General features: G+C 28.5%; 1 protein-coding gene across 5 annotated transcripts in view; it reads left to right on the forward strand.

The window, feature by feature from the left end:
* LOC111683044 (serine/threonine-protein kinase 10) overlaps window positions 1-22623 on the forward strand; it is a 93507-nt gene that overhangs the window by 62806 nt on the left and 8078 nt on the right. The gene's annotated exons all lie outside the window — the stretch shown is intronic.

Here is a 22623-nt window from a genome sequence, read left to right on the forward strand (position 1 = left end):
AACATATTTACTTTAAATTAGTTTGATCTTTAAGTAGTTAACATATGTAAGAAATTTTTGCTAGATTTGAAAAATTATTAGAACAAATATTTAATAAAACAAATTTACAATATCGACATCAGCTTGTCATAGGAGAGATGTTGTTCATTGTTGATAACTTCGCATCAAAAATATATTTGGATCCTAAAAATAAATTACATTATTTATACCCTTCATTTTTATACCCTTCACCTTCGTGAGAAGGGTATATATAAGTTTTTCATTCCGTTTGTAATTTCTTTAATATAATTTTCCGACCCTATAAAGTATATATATTCTGAATCCTTATAGATAGCGGAGTCGATTAAGCAATGTCCGTCTGTCTGTCCGTCTGTTGAAATCAGTTTTTAGAGGACCCCAGATATCGGCGAGATCCGAATCTTCAATAATTCTATTAGACATGCTTTCGAGAAGATCGCTGTTTAAAATCAGCAAAATCGGTCGGTAAATAACAGAGATATGAGCAAAAATCCGAGACAACCTCTGAAAATTTCATCAAAAAATTGTTATAAAAGCAACAACAACACTGTATATAGAAAAAGATGTACACGTGTGTGCGTAGATTTATTTGGTTTTATTCAGCTGTGTATTTTCTACTAAAATACACAGCATAAAAATATGATTTGCATTTTTTGTTAAAATAAAATAATTTTCCCTTTTGTTTTGCAAATATATTTTTTAATGAATAGAAAAAAGTATTTAAAACGTTTTCAATTATATGAGAGTAGATTGTGATTTATTGTACAATAATTTTTATGCGAATAATGTAAGTTTGAAATTTAAAACTAACACAAAATTTTTCCAAGTGCTTTTTAAAACAATTTTTTTACGATAAAAAATTTTTTACGATAAAAAAAAACAAAATCTACGTCTCGTCAATGTTTACCAGCAATGAATTCGAAAGTGTTGTTGTTTTACTCTTGCTTGTATACTGTTAAGAACAACAACAAGGTATTGCTAGTGTTAAGCGCATATAAGTGTATAGAAAACACACTGTCTATAGCTAAGCGCATTTACAAAAACAAAAGAGTACCAAGCGCATAGGGCTTGGGCACCCTTGGTTTGGATGCTTTTGGCGTCATTGCGTTGTTATTTTTGTTTTTCTGTGTTTTTCGTTATGTATGTTTAGATAAATAAATTACATTATTTATACCCTTCATTTTTATACCCTTCACCTTTGTGAAGGGTTTTTCATTCCGTTTGTAATTTCTTTAATATAATTTTCCGACCCTATAAAGTATATATATTCTGAATCCTTATAGATAGCAGAGTCGATTAAGCAATGTCCGTCTGTCTGTCCGTCTGTTGAAATCAGTTTTTAGAGGACCCCAGATATCGGCGAGATCCGAATCTTCAATAATTCTATTAGACATGCTTTCGAGAAGATCGCTATTTAAAATCAGCAAAATCGGTCGGTAAATAACGGAGATATGAGCAAAAATCCGAGACAACCTCTGAAAATTTCATCAAAAAATTGTTATAAAAGCAACAACAACACTGTATATAGAAAAAGATGTACACGTGTGTGCGTAGATGTATTTGGTTTTATTCAGCTGTGTATTTTCTACTAAAATACATAGCAAAAAAATATGATTTGCATTTTTTGTTAAAATAAAATAATTTTCCCTTTTGTTTTGCAAATATATTTTTTAATGAATAGAAAAAAGTATTTAAAACGTTTTCAATTATATGAGAGTAGATTGTGAGTTATTGTACAATAATTTTTATGCGAATAATGTAAGTTTGAAATTTAAAACTAACACAAAATTTTTCCAAGTGCTTTTTAAAACAATTTTTTTACGATAAAAAATTTTTTTACGATAAAAAAAAACAAAATCTACGTCTCGTCAATGTTTACCAGCAATGAATTCGAAAGTGTTGTTGTTTTACTCTTGCTTGTATACTGTTAAGAACAACAACAAGGTATTGCTAGTATTAAGCGCATATAAGTGTATAGAAAACACACTGTCTATAGCTAAGCGCATTTACAAAAACAAAAGAGTACCAAGCGCATAGGGCTTGGGCACCCTTGGTTTGGATGCTTTTGGCGTCATTGCGTTGTTATTTTTGTTTTTCTGTGTTTTTCGTTATGTATGTTTAGATGTCTGTTGGTTTAGATGCCTTGTGTATTTTGTGTTTTATTTCGTTTAGCGTTGTTGTTGTTCTTTTTGTTTAGCTTTTGATGTAATAATAATGTAGTCGGGAAAAAATTATTAAAAATTATAAAAGATGTTTAAAATACAGTATGGTGAAGGGTATATAAGATTCGGCACAGCCGAATATAGCACTCTTACTTGTTAATTGTAAATTTTAGGTTTATAAAAGTGAAAATTATACAACCACATTTTTTAGATCTGATTAAGATATCGTTTGTAAAGTGTGACCTTTTTTTCTGTGTTCTTAAACTATATGCATAACATTTAGGAAATTATGCTTTAATTATTAATTATTCAATGAAAGCAGTTCATACTAGTTATACTGCCATTTTTTTCTACGTGGAAATATTTTGCTTTTGTTTGATACGAAATTATTAATTTTTTTATCTAAAAAGGCGAATGATTAAATAAAAAAATAGATTTCATGTAAAGATGTTAATAAAATAATTATCCGTTTTAATTAAAAGTTTTTTCTAGTTACGATTTATAACACTTTTATTGAGAAAAAGTTCTTGCATCAGAAATGTATTTTTTAACAAAAACAGATGTATAGCTCAATCTTATTAGAATCTGTGCTTATGCAATTGCCCCGGATCGTTTTAAAGTGTAATATTTCTGGTAAAATAAATGGCTTATTCTTGTCTTCAAACATATACATCCATATATACGAATTCGTTTAATTGAAGATTTGTTTATGATCTTAAGATAAAATTTAATAAAAAACAAGTAAGAGTGCTATATTCGGCTGTGCCGAATCTTATATACCCTTCACCATAGTGTATTTTAAAAATACACTAGGCATCTAAAACAACAGACATCTAAACACACATAACGAGAAACACAGAAAAACAAAAACAAAATAAACAACGCGATAAAACCAACGTACATCCAAATATACGAACAGAATTTACAAAAACAAAATAAAAACAAAATACACAACTCAATGACGCCAACAGCATACAAAACGAAATACACAGCTGAAAAACCAAATACATATGTATACACACACGTGTACATCTTTTTCTAATATACAGTGTTGTTGTTGCTTATTTAACAAAGCATGAAAAACAAATGACATTTTTTGATGAAATTTTCAGAGGTTGTCTCGTTTTTTTGCTTATATCTCCGTTATTTACCGACCGATTTTGCTGATTTTAAATAGCGATCTTTTCGACAGCATGTTTAACAGAATTATTGAATATTCGGATCTCGCCGATATATATAAGAAAATCTTGGGATTTTCGGGATTTGAAAGTACCGAAAACCATAATTTTTAAAAATGAAATCCCGGGGATTTTCTGGATTTTAAAATCCCGAAGTTTAAGTGGTTTTCCGCTAAATTTATACAATATATAAAATATTAAATAAGAGAATTTTAATAGTTTTTGATTAAAAATAAGCAGAATCATTAAATTTTAAACATTTCGGCCTATTTTTAATCGAATTACATTATTCATTGAGTAATTTTTTAAACTTAATATGACTCTACTAACTTACAAGCTGAAATATCAAAAATAAAAAGGGTAATAAATAGGCATATATACTATCGGATATCTAAAAATAGCAAGTAAGAAATTATGATTTAGTTTTCATAATAAAGCTGATTTGATTTGTACCTCGTCATTGATATATTTAAGCAATTCATTGTTAAAAAATTAATTTTCTGAAATATGCTTTATATTGGGGCTTCCTCCAAGCCCCCCGTTTGAGGCGATCCTCTTAAAATTTGGAGGATGAATTTACGGTTACATAAAATGTATTTATGCTGAATTTCACTATGACACTAGTCTTTTTAAGCGAATTGTGGACATTAAAGTCATTTTTTGAAGGGGGCTTTGTAAGGGGGCTTGGGTCAAAAGAAGCTCGAAATATAACAGGGTCTTCAAGGCTAGTATAAAACTTAGTTCTGACGCTTTTTTGTCGATATATGAGTATATTAAACATAATTATGAGCTACTCGGATAAAACCCACTAAAGTGGTGTAGGGTATAAAGAGGACAATAAATAGGCATTGATACTATCAAATATGGGTATATCAGAATCTATACTGGCAGTCAACCTGCTCATGAGATGGCGAGATGGTAATTCTCTTATATGGGTAAGAGGACACAATATATAACTGGAAATAATATTGCTGATAGCTTGGCAAATGCTGGAACTACGATGGCTATACTTGATATAGACCAGTAGTGTTTCTCTAGCGGTCATTAAAAACCGTATATCCGATATTCAGCTCAAGACGGTTGGTCACATGAGTGGTGTATCTAAAAAGCACTGTATTTAAATATCTATTTTATTATTTTTAGTACTTTGAATTAATTTGATTTCCAAAAATTAGAGAAAATACTTATGAAAAAGCTTTCTGTATAAGTAAACACATACTTTATGTATATATATTGTAATACGAAATAGAAAATGTTATTTTTGTCGGTAAATTATTAAGATTTTTTGAAAATTTATTTTTATTTTTCGGGATTTAGAAATCCCGAACCATTATTATAAGATTTGTATTATTTAGGTCTCCGTAACCAATTAACATGAGAAATATATTTTTTTGTTATGAATAATTGTTATTTAGCAACCAATATTTTTTGTTATAAATAACCAAAATTTATTTAATTTATATTTTGGTCCATATAAATATTAACGAAATTAAAAGGCAAATTAATTTATATTATATTTTATTTATAAAATGTTGCATTTGTTGCATAACTGGCCGTTTTATTTACTTTGCCAAAGATATTTGAAAAACTATAACCAAAAAAATATATTTCTCTCGGGTATTGGTTTCGACGACCAAAATCAAATATATCTTATAATACTTGTTAACAACACTTATTTTAAATCGTCACTATTAACTGTTCAATGATACCTTTTCGTCATACAGTCACTCCAAAAACTGAGTGCTCACAGCTACTTTGATTTTGTTAATGCATATTTTATTAATAAAAAATAAGTATTTTAAAAATAAAATTTATTTTTTTATTCATCACTTATTATAGTTTAATATTCTATACCTAAAAACCAAAAAAAAATCATAATATTATATAAAAAAACAAAAATAAAACGTAATTTCCACATACAAAAATTGAGTGCTCACTTATGATTAATTTAAAAAAATCACTTGAAACATTTTCGATATTTTGTTTGACCTCCCTTATTTTTAATTATGGCTTCTAGTCTTCTTGGAATAGAATTGACCAAATTTTGGGTCACCTCCGAAGATATATTTGCCCATTCTTCTTGCAAAGCTTGTATTAAATCATTTCTGTTCCTAATTTCTCTTTCCCTAATTTTTCTGTCCAAGAGTTCCCAGAGATTTTTGATTGGGTTTATATCTGGCGATTGAGGAGGTGTTATCATCCATATTGGAACGTTGTACAACAGCCACAGCTTAGCATTGTTGGCGGTATGTTTGGGGTCATTGTCCTGGGTAAAAATATAATTTGGCGGAAGACCCATTTTTTGTACGCTGGGGACCAAGTGCGTTTTTAAAATGTCGATGTATTTTTTGTGGTCCATAATTCCATCTATAATCTGTAAATTTCCAACACCACCAGCACTCATACACCCCCATGTTTAAATGTGGGACATAGATTCGCGTCATTTAATTCTTGGTTGGGCTTCCTCCATACCTTGCATCTTCCATCATTACCATACAAATTAAATTTACTTTCATCTGTAAAAATTACGCGATTCCAATATATTCCATAGACTTATTTTTATGGGATTTAGCATAGTCAAGACGTTTTTTCTTATTGACTTTGCTTATAAACGGCTTTTTTATCTCAACTCAGCCATGTAAACCAGCTTTATACAGCACATTACGAACTGTATTAACACAAATATTGTAATGAAACCTTATGTTAAAGGTTTTTGTAAGTTTTGTAGCTGGTAATTTTGGATCTTTTTTGATTTCCCGAACTATAAAGCGTTTTTGGGCTTCAGATAACACAGGTGGTCGGCCAGATCTTGGCTCGTTTGCTAACTTTTTGGTTTTTTTATATTTGTCAATAATCTTTCTACCGGTGGAATAAGGTCTTTTAACTATTTCTCCAATTTGCGTAATTGATTTTTGAGATTCACGCAGATTAATTATGATTTGTCTTTCCGCCTCTGTAGTTTCTTTTCGTTTAGGAGGCATGTCCACAATTACTTTTTTTAAGGTTACTTTTATAAACACGCGTGTCACCAAAATGGTGCTAATAATCTTAAAAAGGTTTATTATCTCAATTTACTTTGTTTTGTTTTTGTAAAAGTGCCGTTATTTTCGCAATTAATAACAAAACAAACAAGTGAGCACTCACTTTTTGGAGCAAAAATTTTACGCATATTTTGTTTTTGTTTTAAAGTTTAGAATTTTAAGAATCTCATTAAATATTTAAGTACATAATAATAAACTATACTGCATAGTAAAAAAATAATACAAATAGATTTTAAAAAAATTCTTAAATTCTAGTTAAAAAAAACTAATGAAAGACTAAACTAATTATTGAGCAGTCATTCTTTGGAGCTGTATTTCTTATAACCGTTACGCCCCTGATTAAAACTAACAAAACAATATACACAACTTTGTAACTTTGCTTAATCGTTCTGTACATGAGCAAAACAAATACTTTTTAAGTAAGTAAGTAAGTAAGAAAGAAAGCAACACAATTAGCTTTTCGCTCATTTCCTTGCTTTTTATATTCACATTTTATTTGAGACTAAATCCTCATTTAAAAAAGTAAAACTTTGTTTTGTGGAAAATTACCAATGTTAAAAACCAATTTGGAAGAGTTAGGTAAAAAGCTAACTAACAAATGAAAATTTAGAGTCATTTTTGAAACTTTAAACAACACGTTATGATCCAAACTTTCTAAAGCCGTACAAACCTATTACTTCTATTGAATTTGTTCCATGTACAAGTTTATATCGTAAGAAAATGTTTAATTGTTTTAAGTGTTAATTGAAAAGTTCCTTAATCATGAATGGGGTGTCATATCAGCGCTTCTACATATAGGCGAAACTGAAGGGGTTTTCAAAGAAGCATTTTTATTCTCTTCACACAGACGAGCTCTGAGAGAATAAAACAAACTTATGAGAACTAAACGCACTCACTAAAGATCAAATTTTCTTCACAAAATTGCGAGGATATTACCACTTATTAGTTTTTCTTATCACTTAAACTTAATGTTTATTATTTTTTCAACACTTTTCATTTATTTAAAACCCCGAAAATAATTTATATTTTACATTTACATTTTATTTTAATTAAAATTGAAAAATGAAAAGCTGTACATTTTAGTATTGAAAATTAATTGTGATTCTACTAATACATTCTCACCAGTTAGGTCTTTGACAGGGGACTTAGGTCCTTGACAACTAGTTTCGCTTATATACTACTATATGACTCCTACCATATAGTAGTACATATAAGCGAAACTGAAGAGGTTTTCAAACAAAAATTTTTATTCTTTTCACACTGACGAACTCTGAGAGAAAAAACAAACTTGTGAGAACTAAACGCACTCACAAAACTTCAAATTTTCTTCGAGGATATTAGAACATATTAGTTTTTCTTATCACTTAAACTTAATGTTTATTATTTTTTGCGACACTTTTCATTTATTTCAAACTCCGAAAATTTTATATATTTTACTAACGAAAATTTTTTTTTATTCATTGACATTTCATTTTAATAAAAACTGAAAAAAGAAAAGTTCTACGTTTTGGTATTGAAAATTAAAAAAGTATTTTATATACTTTTTTTAATTTTGCATTAGTGCAGATAAAAATAACAAAATGTCATGTTTATAATATGTTTTGAGATAAAATATATTTTGAAAAGAATAATTAACTAATATTTTCATTCACTAGAATATTCCATTAATAACACACGAAAAATAACATCCAAAAAATACATTTTTTATTAGTACCTTTTGAACAACTGTGTTTATTTTTGTGCTTCTACTAATACATTCTCACCAGTTAGGTCTTTGAAAGGGGACTTATTAGTTTGACAATTAGTTTCGCCTTTATACTACTATATGGCTCCTACGATAAGATGTAAATCATAATTATAAATTCCAAAAAATGTCGTTTTAATGAAAGATTTATATATTTTTAACATAAAATTCTTGGCTATAAATAATGTACCAGAAAGCGTATTATGTTTGGTAATGAGATTATAGTTCCTATAAAACTTGTTTGTGTTAATTTTCATCACTATACTTGTATTTTAGACGTTTTCTATGTGTGGGGTAGGGTCAATTTTGAATCCATCCTTATTAAATTTTGTACAGATATTTGTGTTCTTATAAAGGTATTATAAAGCCTGTTTTGATCTTTAAAGTAATTTCCTTACGTGGAAATTATATGGGGGTATGGTCAATAATGATATTATTAGATCAGTTATGCGCGTTAGAGTCATTTTCTGAAGTAGACCATATGTAAGGGGACTGGTTAATTATGTTACGATCCTCATCAAATAAACTATAGAACTTGTGTGTGTCGAATTTTGTCGCTAACTCCTATTGTTAAGTCACTTAAGAGCGATTGGGTCATTTTCTAATAGCGATCTAATATGAGGGGTAGGATCAATTATGAGCCGATCGTCACTAAATTTGGTAAAGTGATTTTTGTTCCTGTTTGTGTGGAATTTCACAATAATACTGATATTATTAACCCAGTTATTTATTTCTTATACAACTCATGTCGTTAAAGTAATTTTGTGAAAGGGACCTTATTTTGTAATGTTTCAATAAATAAACATTTTGTGGCTATTTTAAAACCCATGATTTGTAAACTGTAAATTTTGGATCTTCCGAGTTTGCGCCTGGTATAGACTAATGAAGGGGATTTGGTTTAAAGACTTTTCGAAGATACAGGTCTTTTATCCAAAAGACATTTGTATTCTTCTACATAATTTATTTTTTTGAGCCAAAATGGCCAAACGTAGTTTTACTTTCAATATTTGTCACCACTTATAGGAGTTTTGATTTTAATGAGCGTATTGTAGAAAAATCTAAATATATAGATTATCACTCGAATTGCCCTATCAAGAGAAGAAAATCTTTCAAGAATATTTTTATAATTCGAAAAAATGAAGCGTTTTACTATTCGATCCTCTAAGTCCACAATTAACACCGTCGAAGTATCACGAAAAAAATTCGCTGAAATGGAGTATAAGATTTATCAAGTCGAATCTGCCTATATATTTGTTTTATATCACAGTTCAATGCGTCAAATTATTTGACGCATCGACCATCAGAATTTCGACGAGTAGTTTTCCAATAATTGTCCCCACACATACAATCATGTGCGGACATATGAGGTTTCTCTAATTCCCAGAACCTAAGTAAGGTACTATTCAAATTATCTTTTATCAGAAAATTTAACTCTATTGTAGTATACCTAAATTGAAGACTCAGAAACTGGACCAGTAATAATCCAGCCGAAAATAGTTCTATGAGCCACTAATGTCCCTAAATCCTTTCTAACTCAATCCATAATAATTTGTGGATATAAATCTGCCCCTAAGAGTAGATTTTCTATTCATGATTTCGTTTTAAACAATTATTGCAATAGTGATGTTTCTTAATAGTCGAGAATCTGTTTATTACCGAAAGCTTTTTAAATCTTTTACAATACTGTAGAAAATGGCTTTGATTCTTGCATAAAATGCAAACAGGGAAGAAGATTGGCGTGGTGCGTTTTCATCTTCGGAGGTGATAATTTTTTTGATTATGGAACTTCCCTAATTCATTCTAACGTCTGAATTCTTTCCATCAGAAAGGCAGCCAAATATTTCCAAACAGACATATGATTTTGTCTTTTATAGACTAATTTGCAGCATTTTCATTTGTCTTTTATAGACTAATTTGCAGTGGATTTTCATAAGCAGCTCTAGCTAAGGCTTATTCCATGCTATATCAAATCCTAAATTCGAAATAGGATCTTTGGCTTCAATTTCCTTTACATCACCACTAGTTTTACTTATAAGATGACACATCCTTTCTATGTTGGTGAGACGTGTATTATATACGTATAAAACAGTAAATAGATCCCTAAGAGGGCAGTACTACCAAACTGTGGTAAGTTTTCGTATTGTTCTAGCTAACTACTGGAGAATTATTAGCATTTTGATCTTAGGCATACTGTGTAATCGTTCTTTAACGAATGCTTTATAAGTCGCCTGATCCTTTGATTGTACGGGTTATGTTGAGAAGCTAAATAGTCTATGTATATCTGATAGGTTGACTTAACCTCGTTCATTAAAACCTTCAATTCCTCGGAATGAACCTCTAAGCTAAAAACAGTGTGTCTTTCTTCCTCAAGACCATTCATATTAGCCTCAAAGCTTTTTAGAGCATCAGAAGCTTTAATAAAGAGAGCAAGAGCAGCACAGACATAGTTATTTTAATTTAAAATGCGATTAAATAAAATAAATTTAATAATTTAATTCAATTTATTTAATATAAGAAAAACAATTAATTTATTAATAATTTCAAATAGGTGCAATCTTTATTAAAAGCTGAGAAAAAAGGTTTTAATAATAACCAACTTTAATATTAGTCAAACTGACCGAAAGTAGGGTGTATATTAAGATTATGTACAAGGTAGATAAACACAATATCCTTTATTTACTTCACTTCTTCTTTATTTTATTTGTTATTAGTTATATATAGCATTTATCACACACGATTTTATTAGATTTATTTTTCGCACTTTCTTTAAAAAAATAAAAAAGTATAAAAAAGTATATACATCCAAAGAATTTCGAATTCCAAAATCCGGCTCGATTGGACAAAATACTCATTTGTGTGAAAAAAAGAAAAAAATCGAACTATTTTAGTTTTTTCAATAAAAAGTTTATTAAATATTTAACTTTACCTTAAATATTATTCACTGATGTTATGCACTTTGTGCTTTAATAGTTAGAATTTATTTCTACACTTTTTTAAGGAAGAAAAAATAAGTAGTTAGATAAATCCTAACTTAGTATAAAAGGTATAGAAAATAGGGTTTCAAAAAAAGTAATGTAAACAAATTATTGTCATGGACTATTTGCATTCTTGTCGATTAAAAGTAAATTCTTAATTATACTTATTGCTTTTTTGTTGTAACACTGGGTTTGGTAATAGAACTCATACGTTGTCTCGAAACATTTTGAAACATATCATACATTATTTTTTGTGCTCGTAAACATGTGTGTCCACTCAGAATACGTACCATCATACTAACTTCAGACTTGCTATAGTCGCCCCATAGGATCTTCGTAGTTCTGCCCACTGTTTCATTATTCCAAGAGGCCTTATGGGATTTTTGCTTTTGTTTGTGTCGAATGGTTTTGCGTTTGTCAGGTTAACTGCTATAGTTCCCTTCCATTTAAAGCTATTACATTCGCCCTTTTCCCGAGTGGGCTGGTACCAATACGATCTAAAAAATGTAGCATTTTGGATAGAATGTAGCAGGAAATTTTAACAAAGTGTTAATTTTTTCAACATGGAAATACTCTCCACAAAATTTTATGGACGTATTTTTTCAAGTCTTGTGAATAAAAATTCGTTATCACTTTATTATCAGGATATTTAACGAACTAATTTTTAATGCATAAAGTTGTTAAAATCTAAAATAAAAAAAGATTTTCTCATATATATTTAAAAAATAAAATGAGGCAATGAGGGAATCTCATGTAAACCAACTTTTAGTAAAATAATCCACAACATTTCCATAAAAGTTTTAAAAATTTTATTTGAATAAAATTAAAAAATTCGTAATCTGAGAAACTATTAGAGCTAGAATCTTAAAATTTTACATGGACATTTAGAGTATAACAGGCGGACTACCAATGGGGTACTTGGTACCTCCCATATAAATTAAATAACTGGGAAACTAATAGAACTAGATTCTTCAAATTTTGCACAAATTACTTCAATATTCATCTGAACACATTCATGTGAACATTTAGAGAATAACGGGCGGACTTTCAATGGGGGGCTTAGCACCACACATATGAATTAAATACAAAAATTTGGTATATTTTGAAAACTGATTAAAATATACATATATGATGTCAAATTTAATGCTTGTTGAAAAAAAACCTAATAAATTTAAGTAAATTTAGGGGTATAAAAAAAAATTTTGCCTTTGGCTTATTGGTTTATTAATAATTTTTTCGACCCGATCTTTCCTAATGCTGTCAAAAAGTAGTTTTGTCCTTTTGTAGCACATTGTAGACCCCATAAAATATAAACAATCTTGACATGCCCTTCCGTACGAAGGAATGGACTGAAGAAAATTAAATTTTTCGCAATATTTTACACTGACAAGAAATATTTGTATTAGAATAGGGCAATATCGATCCATGTTTTAACATAATCTCCATACTTGTAGTCTTCCGGATTATGCTTAAATCAGTGGCACCCAAACACATACTGCCATACGTATAGTAACTCAAACCTCTCTGAAAATTTCATACGAATCTGACTTACTTTAAAAATCACATTCATAAATAACCCTCCTCAAAAAATGCTTGGTTTTGAATAACTCATTGAATCATTTTAGTATTATGATACAATTCGGCAAAAATGACTTATTTCAAAACGTTAGTCTCCCTATCAAACCCCTTATTTCGAAAATATTACTACCGTTATAAAATAACGGTATATCGCCGTGTTATATCGCCGAATATAACACTCTTACTTTTTTCTTTAAAAGTTATCAAACAAAAATTTTAATGAAGATGTATAATATAAAATATATGTATGTATGTATGATATATTTATAGTATATCTTTGAAAACTATCTTTACAAGAAATATTTTAGGGAAAAAAATTTTTAATTTTTTTATATAAAATTCAAATACATTTAGGGCAAATTTCCTTAAATCATTCTATGCGATTAAAAAAGTTGCCTTATATGTATTTGAATTTTATATGAAAAATCGATCTCCAAATTTGTTTATAACTTTTTTGTGACTTGATTTTATAATTTTTATTTCCAATAATTCGCACACTTACCCAACTGAAATTTTATTCATAAAAGGGACAAATTTTTTAAAAATTCTTAAACATAAAAAGACAAGTTTTCTTTTAACAGTTAAAAAAATACACTGATATTTTTTAGAAATAAACTGACATTTTGTGCATAGTCAGTGGCTTCAATTTTGAGTCTAACAATTAAATTAATGTTACTGGTATTCTAGTTCAATAATAATTTTCGAAAGGACTAAATATATTTCCGAAACTGAAGTGACCCTTTATTTGTCTTCAATATGTTGATCCAGTTAACTTTAAACGTTTAATATTTTAACTTGATGTTGTCGGGCCAATATTATTAAATTAACATCAGAAAATCAATGGCGTTTCGAGCAAATTGCCCAATATACGTAGGGAAATAATTCGTTATTTTAGGTATTTTTTTAAGAGGATGACAAAAGTAGTAATCGTAAAATATTACAACCAAACATGTATGTGTATATATGGGAAAAAATGTCGGAATCTTGTTCGTTTTAACCCCACAAAATAATTCCCCTTTACAGATATTGAAAGGGAAATTTGAGCTCAATTAAAACACGTTAACATGTGCCGCCAATCGCTCAAAATTTGAGAAAATGCATATTTTTGGCCATAAAGCTATAACTCCAGAACGGTAAATAACATAAATTTAGTAAAACAGAGTTACAAGATTGTGTCTCCAAAAATGTGAACTGGTCGCGGTAGAAGCATACTTCAAATATTTCGATATTATGTAATAAATGTGAAAATGAGAATTTCCAAATATTGCAAAATTTTACCTTTGACCTCCAAATTGTACGCCTAAGGATTTACCGATTTATATATAACTTCATGTACATATATTATCCGAGAAATAATATTATTTATTTTTTTATCAAACTGATAAAAAAATATCCTAATTATTTACTGTTATACATTTTAAACAAAATATTTACAGAATATTATTTCTCGGATAATATAAAATATGGGAAATCCTAAGGCGTACAATTTGGAGGTCAAAGGTCAAATTTAGCAATATTTGGAAATTCTCATTAAAACATGAAATATTATTTGTTTTCTAAAATCACAGGAATTTATAATATATGCTCCGATATTTAAAATAACACCAACAAAATTTAAAATTAACCCTTAACAACACTTGGGTGCAATATATTCAAAAAGTTTAATAAATCAATTTTAATAATGCTTTATATAATTTAAAAAAAATTTAAATGGTTAATTTTTTGTTGTTGTTATTTTAAATATTAAACCATATTTTATAAATTCCAGTAATTTTAGAAAATATAGCAAACAAATAAATAATATTTCGACATGTGTTAATGAGAATTTTCAAATATTGCAAAATTTGAGATATTATAAAAAAATGAGATTTTCACAAAATTCGCAGAATTCAAATCACAGATGCAGCTTAACTATAAGAGTTATTGACCTAATTTTTTCATCGTATTATACCCTAATCTATTGACCATTCCACGGTGATGATTCAAAAGTTTTGAAAAATGTTTTACAAAGATTTAAGAAAACTGAAAATGGAGTTTTGAGACTGCCGTGTAAAAAATTATTTTTTTTCATAACTGAGAAGAGGTTCACTATATCTTATAAGAACATAATGTTATATTCGAGTAAATATAGATATGTATATTTTATGTAATAAAATTGTTTTATTAGAATATTTTCCAAAAAAAAGTTATTTTTTTCACATTTCCTAATCTGAGACGATAATGGCCTGGGGAATTTTTAATAACATTCACATTTCTCAACCAATTTTTGTGTTTTACATCTTTTTGAAATACCAAATCTATGTACATTATGATTATTTAACAAAATATGAAAAGTATTTACCTAGTAGCAACATTTATCACATAATATCGAAATATACGAAGTATACTCCTACCGCGACCAGGTAACGTTTTTGGATAAAAAATCTGTTGTAACTCTGTTTTACTAAAAGTAACAAGAATTTTAAAATTTATATTATATACATAAATTATAAAATACAATATTAGCTTTGTTTTCTGGTACTATGATTGTTTATATTATTAATCGTTCTGGATCTATGGCTTTATATCATCCTAGCCACTCTAAGTATAGGAACATCACCATATACCACTATATAACATTTACATGCTAAAATCTTCATTTTCTACCTCATATTTTAAAATTTAAATACTTAATTTATAAATACAATACAGTAGGTGTATTTGGATCTGGATAGTTATTTTTGATTTGGCTTTCTTAATATATGTAAGTGTATTTGTTATTATTTGTAAAAATATAAATTAGGTATTTTTCCTGTACCACGCGACAGTTTTATTGGTTCCAAGCAACCTAAGGTATGTTTATTTAAATTTAAACATAGGGGATTTTACGGTCGTCATAAAGTAATATATATTAAAATAATAACAAGAAAAAATATGACTGCTGTGAGCAACCCTCATAAGTCCGTTTTTATAAAAATTTTAATTTGGAAAACGAAATAGTTTAAAAACATAAACAACTGTTAATGACTAAGCCGGAAATATTTTCTGATGACTGTTATGTTTTAATACGTTCGGTAGCTGCCAGTAGGAAAAAACAAACAAAATTTTCTTCCTTTTATTTTTTTATTTAAATTTAAAAAATTAATAACATTTATAAATATATTAAAAAAATCTAATTAATTTTGAAGTTATAGAACATTGCACAAATTTGCGTCATGTTTACGTACATATTACACATGTTCAATTGCTGCAACTTCTAAATACATACTATCACCGGCTCGATGAAGAGTTTTTATATTTCGACTTTGATTTACACTGTTTAGGTATGACAAAACTATAAACATATCATAGAAGCTGTTATTATTTTAAGACTTTTTTCTTTGAAGCACAACAACATTTTTTTAAACTATCATAAAACTTTAGTATTTTATGACAATACTTGATAGCACTCCGTGTGAATACCCCAAGTGTTCTTCCTAGTTCATGTATAGACTTTGGAAAAGATAAATGAGGGGTTCAATGATTTTCCTTGGATAAAAGTCGCCTCCCTTTGCGATTTTTCAAATAATTCATTGAGTCATTTCATCAATTACTTTATTTTATATTTTTTTAATGATATTGATTAAACATCTATTAATTGTATTTCATTGATTTACACTAAACTAATTTTTTATATTGAAATTGAATCATTATTTTCCTTTAAGCATTTTTAAAGCAAATAACATCATAAGGATATGATTTTTAAAATTTTTACAAATTAAAATTATAAATTCCAAAAAGTAATTAAATAATAATTAGAAAAATCCAACGAAATGAACTCGAATTCTATAAATGCAAAATACTGTATTGACTTGCAAATTCTGATCAAAAATAATAAAATACAACAACAAATGCACCAAAATTTATATTTTATTGTTTTCTTGGTTTTCCTTATCTGTTAAAGTTAAAGATTTTACACAATCTATTTTTAACAAAAATTTACTTTTACCTGATTTAAATTTTATTTATGAACAAAAAACAAAATTCTCTTAAAAAAGATAGGCAAAAAATGATGTTGTGTCACTGTATGTATGTACTAGGGATGCCATACGGGAATTGCCAAAAATCTAGGGATTTTCGGGATTTGAAAGCACCGAAAACCGGGATTTGTAAAAATGAAATCCCGTGGATTTTTGGGATTTTAAAATACCGATGCTAAATTTATACATTATAAAATATTAAATAAGAGAATTTTAATAGTTTTTGATTAAAAAATAAGCAGGATCATAAAATTTTAAACAGTTCGGCCTATTTTTAAATCGAATTGCATTATTTACTGAGTAATTTTTTAGACTTAAAATGACTCTACTAACATACAAGCTGAAATATCAAAAATAAAAAGGGCAATAAATAGGCATAGATACTATTGGCCTCCGATAAATTTAAGCAATTTATTGTTAAAAAACTAATTTTCTGAAATATGCTTTATATGGGGGCTTCTCCAAACCCCCTGTTTGAGGCGATTCTCATAAAAATTGGAGGATGAATTTACCGTTACATTAAATGTTTTTATGCTGAATTTCACTATGGCACTAATCTTTTTAAGCGAATTGTGGACATTAAACTCATGTTTTGAAGGGGGTGGTAGATGGTTTTGTAAAGGGACTTGGGTCAAGAGAGGCCCGAAATTCTACAGGGTCTTCAAGGCTAGTATAAAACTTAGTTGTGCCGCTTTTTGTCGATATACGAGTATATTAAACATAATTATGAGCTACTCGGGGCAAACCCAATATACCCTCCCCACTAAAGTGGTGTAGGGAATAAAAAAGACAATAAATAGGCATTGATAATATCGGATATGGGTATATCAGAATCTATACTGGCATTCAACCTGTTAATACGATGACGAGATGATAGTTCTCTTATTTGGGTAAGAAGACACGATATATAACTGGAAATGGTGTTGCTAATAACTTGACAAAGGCTGGAACTACGATGGCTATACTTGATTTAGACCAGTTTTGTAGTGTTTCAGTAGCGTCCATTTAAAACCATATATCCGATATTCAGCACAAGACATGAGTGGTGTATCTAGAATGCTCTGTATTTAACCCTCCGTCATGCACATGTTCCGATAGTCACGTACGTAGCGCATGTATCTGGTGAGATACTTTATGTATTTCAGTACATTTATATGAAAAATATGCCATTTTAGTAACAATATTACGATATCTAACAATATTTCTAACCAAATTAGAAATATATTAAAAACACAGTTAAATTTGTAAAATATCTGGCCAGATACATGCGCATGACGGAGGGTTAAATAACTATTTTTTTATTTTTAGTACTTTGAATTAATTTGTTTTCCAAACATTTCACAAAATACTTGTGGGGAAGCTTTCTTATATTATTATTTACTAAAAAATAATTTATAAAACCATCTTATTTTGTCTGTAATAAAAATTATTATATATGAATTCTGTTCGATGAGTGCTATATAAAAGCAATCTTCTATATTGCATTCATTTACATAGATTTTCCGACTAGCTGTATTTGGCAGTTTGGTATGAAGCGCATAAACATATAAATACTCTTAATGCTTATCATTGACAAAGAGTATCAAATTCGAATCTAAAAAGAATACTGAAATGCAGAACAAAATCATGGTGAGGTGTGATACCATAAAGGGTAATTTTATTGCCACCCAACTGACTAACAGTCAACGCCTTGACATACAACGTAATCTAGATAATTTTTAATATCTGTCCCTTATATAGACTGACAAACTACATTACATTTTGTTAAAATTTATCTTAGTTTTCCTTCCCTTTTAAGAAAAAAATTATAGTTGCATTCTACAATATCTAACAAAATAATTTATTAAAAGTAAACAAAATATAGTGTAGAAGGGGGATCATATGCCATAGGGGCACATCTGCCAAAACGAATATCTTGAAATCTGAGTAATCGATTTTATCGCATTATCAAATTTTGTTTTCGTATATCGATTATCTATCATCACTGAAAATTTGAAACATTTACATTACATATGATGGGAGGCAGACATGATTAATTGTTTTTCAAAGGGTTGTGAAACTTGTTTTTTTGATAAAAAAATATATTGGTCAGTATTAGAACGTCAGTAATAGTGAACAATTAGGTGAATAATAGTGAACAATTTTCGAAAAAATTGAAACTAAACCCCAGAACTGCCCGTGGGGCACGTGCGCCAAATATATGTAATGCTTGTGATGTAGAACAAAATTTGGTTAAAATATAGAAATACTCTGTAATAAATTGTTTTAATTTTTTTGTTAAGCTTTGTAAAAAACAATAAATATTTGGTTTATTATACTTTTTTAATGAATTAAAATATAAAACAGAAAAATAAGTTTTTATTTTTGTAATTTTTTCTATTATTTCACTAATGACAAATCTGCCCCATCCCCTTGGCACATTTACCCCATGGATGGGGCGGTATCGCCGTTTTTGGTCAGTGCGGAAAAGTTAAAAAAATATGTACATGAGGATGACTTAGGAAATATTGAAAGGAATAAAACTAAAGCCAACATATGTATATAAGTATCCGAACCAAGAAAAAAATTTAGAATATGTCTTGTGGTTTTAATTTGAGGCCGCCTCAAAAAAAGTGGCGTATGGTCCCCTTCTACCCTACATAAAGCAAAACAAAGAAAACAAGAAAAGGCTCAAGTCTAACTCTTGAACATTACACATAACGTGATGACATGAAACTAAATCCAGACTCTTTTAAATATTATATTTAATGTACAAATTATGAATGTAGGGGATAGTAGAACTAGGCAAAATTATGTTTTTTATTGTTATTTATGACATTTTTATTTTAAATCTTCAATTAGGAAAATTTAATAAATTCAATAGTAATGTCTTCAAAGATGATTTGTAATTTTTTTTAATGAAAATTTTTCATTTAGATATAGCATTTATATCTTAATAATTTGATCAAACACTTATGATATTAAATAGATTAATTATTAAATTTGAAGAAGATTTTATAATTCAAAATTAGTACCTATGAATTAAAATTACCAAATATTTTTACACCAAAGGTAATTATGCACTGATTAATACCTATTTGTTAAAATTACGGGCATTATTTTCTTTGAACAAGTTTTAGTATAGTAAAATCTTGATTTTTAGAAATATTTAGGTAAATTATTAGATTTAAGTTTTAGTTTTTAGAACATTTTAAATTATTTAATAGTTTTAAGTAGTTTAGGCTTAGGTTATGTCTATAATAAGCATGTATTTAATTTAGTATATTAGCATTTCTTATTTAAAATTTTTAAGTATTTAGTTAGCTTTCTTTTTTAGTAAATTTTTAGATTTATATCAGATAATTATAAAGACGTTTATGTTTGTTTTTCAAGTCTGGGTGAGGTTTCCACAGGTGAAAAAAATTTCCCCACGTGTTCAGGTGAAATTCTTTTCAAGTCCGTAAATAGCCCATCTGGGATTTTCCACAAACATTCAAGGATTTCGAAAAAAAATATTGTGGTGGTTAATTGGAAAATCAAATATAGGAAATTGGTAAAAATAAAAAAAAATAAAATAAAAAAATATTATGTTTGGAATGACCTCAGTTTAATAAAATAAATAAAATATTATATTTTATTTTTTTTAAATGGGTCTTTAAAATTCCGTAATTTTGAACTGAATATGGCAAAAATAATTTTAAATTTTTTATAGGATATTTTTGTTCCACAATTTCATTTTTAGTGGGTTGGGGAGGAATATTATTTTCCCTTTTTATCGAAATGGCTTTGAAAAGATTGCAGATCTCCAATTACTGGTAGGGAACTGAGGATATTTTTAATAAAAATTGTTTTAAATAATTTTAAATTTTTTATAGGATATTTTTGTTCCACAATTTCATTGTTAGTGGGTTGGGGAGGAATATTATTTTCCCTTTTTATCGAAATGGCTGTGAAAAGATTGCAGATCTCCAATTACTGGTAGGGAACTGAGGATATTTTTAATAAAAATTGTTTTAAATTTTATCGTGTTTAGTACATTATAACGAATCGCAAATTGGGATCTGCATTAAGTATACTTAGCATAAAGTAAAACAACCCTATTGACAATAGAAGTGAAAATATTGTTCCCTCTAAATTTTCATTTTTTTCGAAGGGAAAATTTCAAACTAACTAAATAAATGTCACGAAATTCGGATCCCTATATATTGTAAGAAGAACTTTCCATTAGAAGATCTAAAAATCTTTGGGAAGATGCATTAAGATGCGTTCGCGAAATAAAAATGTTATAAAAATATTTCCTAAAGAAAATTTTAGAAAACTTTGTTTAAAAAAATTGAAAAAAAGCTATGTTTTGTTCAGGCAGACTCCACTGTGCATCATTTTAGAAGGTGTTTTGATTACTCTGAAAAATATTTTATACAAACATTCATACATACATACATACATACATACATACATACATACATACATACATACATACATACATACATACATACATACATACATCACCAGCAGTTAGGCGCGACAGTCCCGAATTAACCACTTCACATACCACTTATGGTGGCCCCTAGCCACCCGACTACCCAGATGACAAACCATTTTAACATAGGCTTGTCAGAAGAGGAAGTCTACAATGAGGTCAAGAGGTAGTCAAAAGTAGTCAATGGATGGTAATCACCAAATGGGTTCTTGGGTGTCAGTCACAATACTAGCTCTAATAACTCTAAAATAAAACAAGTAAGAGTGCTATATTCGGCTGTGCCGAATCTTATATACCCTTCACCATAGTGTATTTTAAACATATTAGTTTTATAAATTTGAAATTTTTCCCGTCTACATTATTATTACACCAAAAGAAAAACAAAATGAACAACAACAACGCTAACGAAATAAAACACAAAATTCACAAGGCATCTAAAACAACAGACATCTAAACACACATAACTAAAAACACAGAAAAACAAAAACAAAATAAACAACACAGTAAAACCAACCGATTTCTAAATATACGAACAGAATTTACAAAAACAAAATATACAACTCAATGACGCCAACAGCATCCAAACATAAAAAAATACACAGCTGAATAAAACCAAATACATCTACACACGCACATGTACATTTTTATCCAATTAACAGTATTGTTGTTGCTTTTCTAACAAAGTATGAAAAAAATGTGGCTTTTTTGATGAAATTTTCAGAGGTTGTCTTGGATTTTTGCTCATATTTCCGTTATTTATAGACCGATTTTGCTGCTTTTAAATAGCAATCTTCTCGAAAGCATGTCTAACTAAATTATTGAAGATTTGGATCTCGCCGATATCTGGGGACCTGATAGAATAGAATTTATTACATTAAGAAAAGATTTATTTTCCGTAATTTGTGCAGTTTTTTGTTTTAACTCGTCTTAAACAAATTCACTCTTCCAAATTATAAATATTTCTTATTTAAATTGGACTATTTTTTAATTAAATTTTTTTAAAATGCACACAAAAAAAATTCCGCAAAAACTGTCTAAACAACTCCTTAAGGTCAACTGGCATAAAAATAAAATAACTTAAAAAGTGATGAAAGTATAACTGTTCGTTGTCTTTGCACTCAGACAAAATGTTTTTACACCCTTCACCTTCGTGAGAAGTGTCATTCCGTTTGTAATTTCTATAATATAATTTTCCGACCCTATAAAGTATATATATTCTGGATCCTTATAGATAGCGGAGTCGATTTAGCCATGTCCGTCTGTCTGTGTGTATGTTGAAATCAGTTTTCAGAAGACCCCAAATATCTACGAGATCCGAATTTTCAATAATTCTTTTGGAAATACGATCGAATAGAACGCTATTTAAAATCACTCCAATCGGTCCATAAATAACGAAGATATGAGTAAAAATCCGAGACCACCTCTGAAAATTTCATGAAAAATTTACATTTTTCGTGCATGCTTATACAA

Source organism: Lucilia cuprina, chromosome 6 (assembly GCF_022045245.1).
Source record: "Lucilia cuprina isolate Lc7/37 chromosome 6, ASM2204524v1, whole genome shotgun sequence".
In the NCBI taxonomy this organism is placed as follows: domain Eukaryota; kingdom Metazoa; phylum Arthropoda; class Insecta; order Diptera; family Calliphoridae; genus Lucilia; species Lucilia cuprina.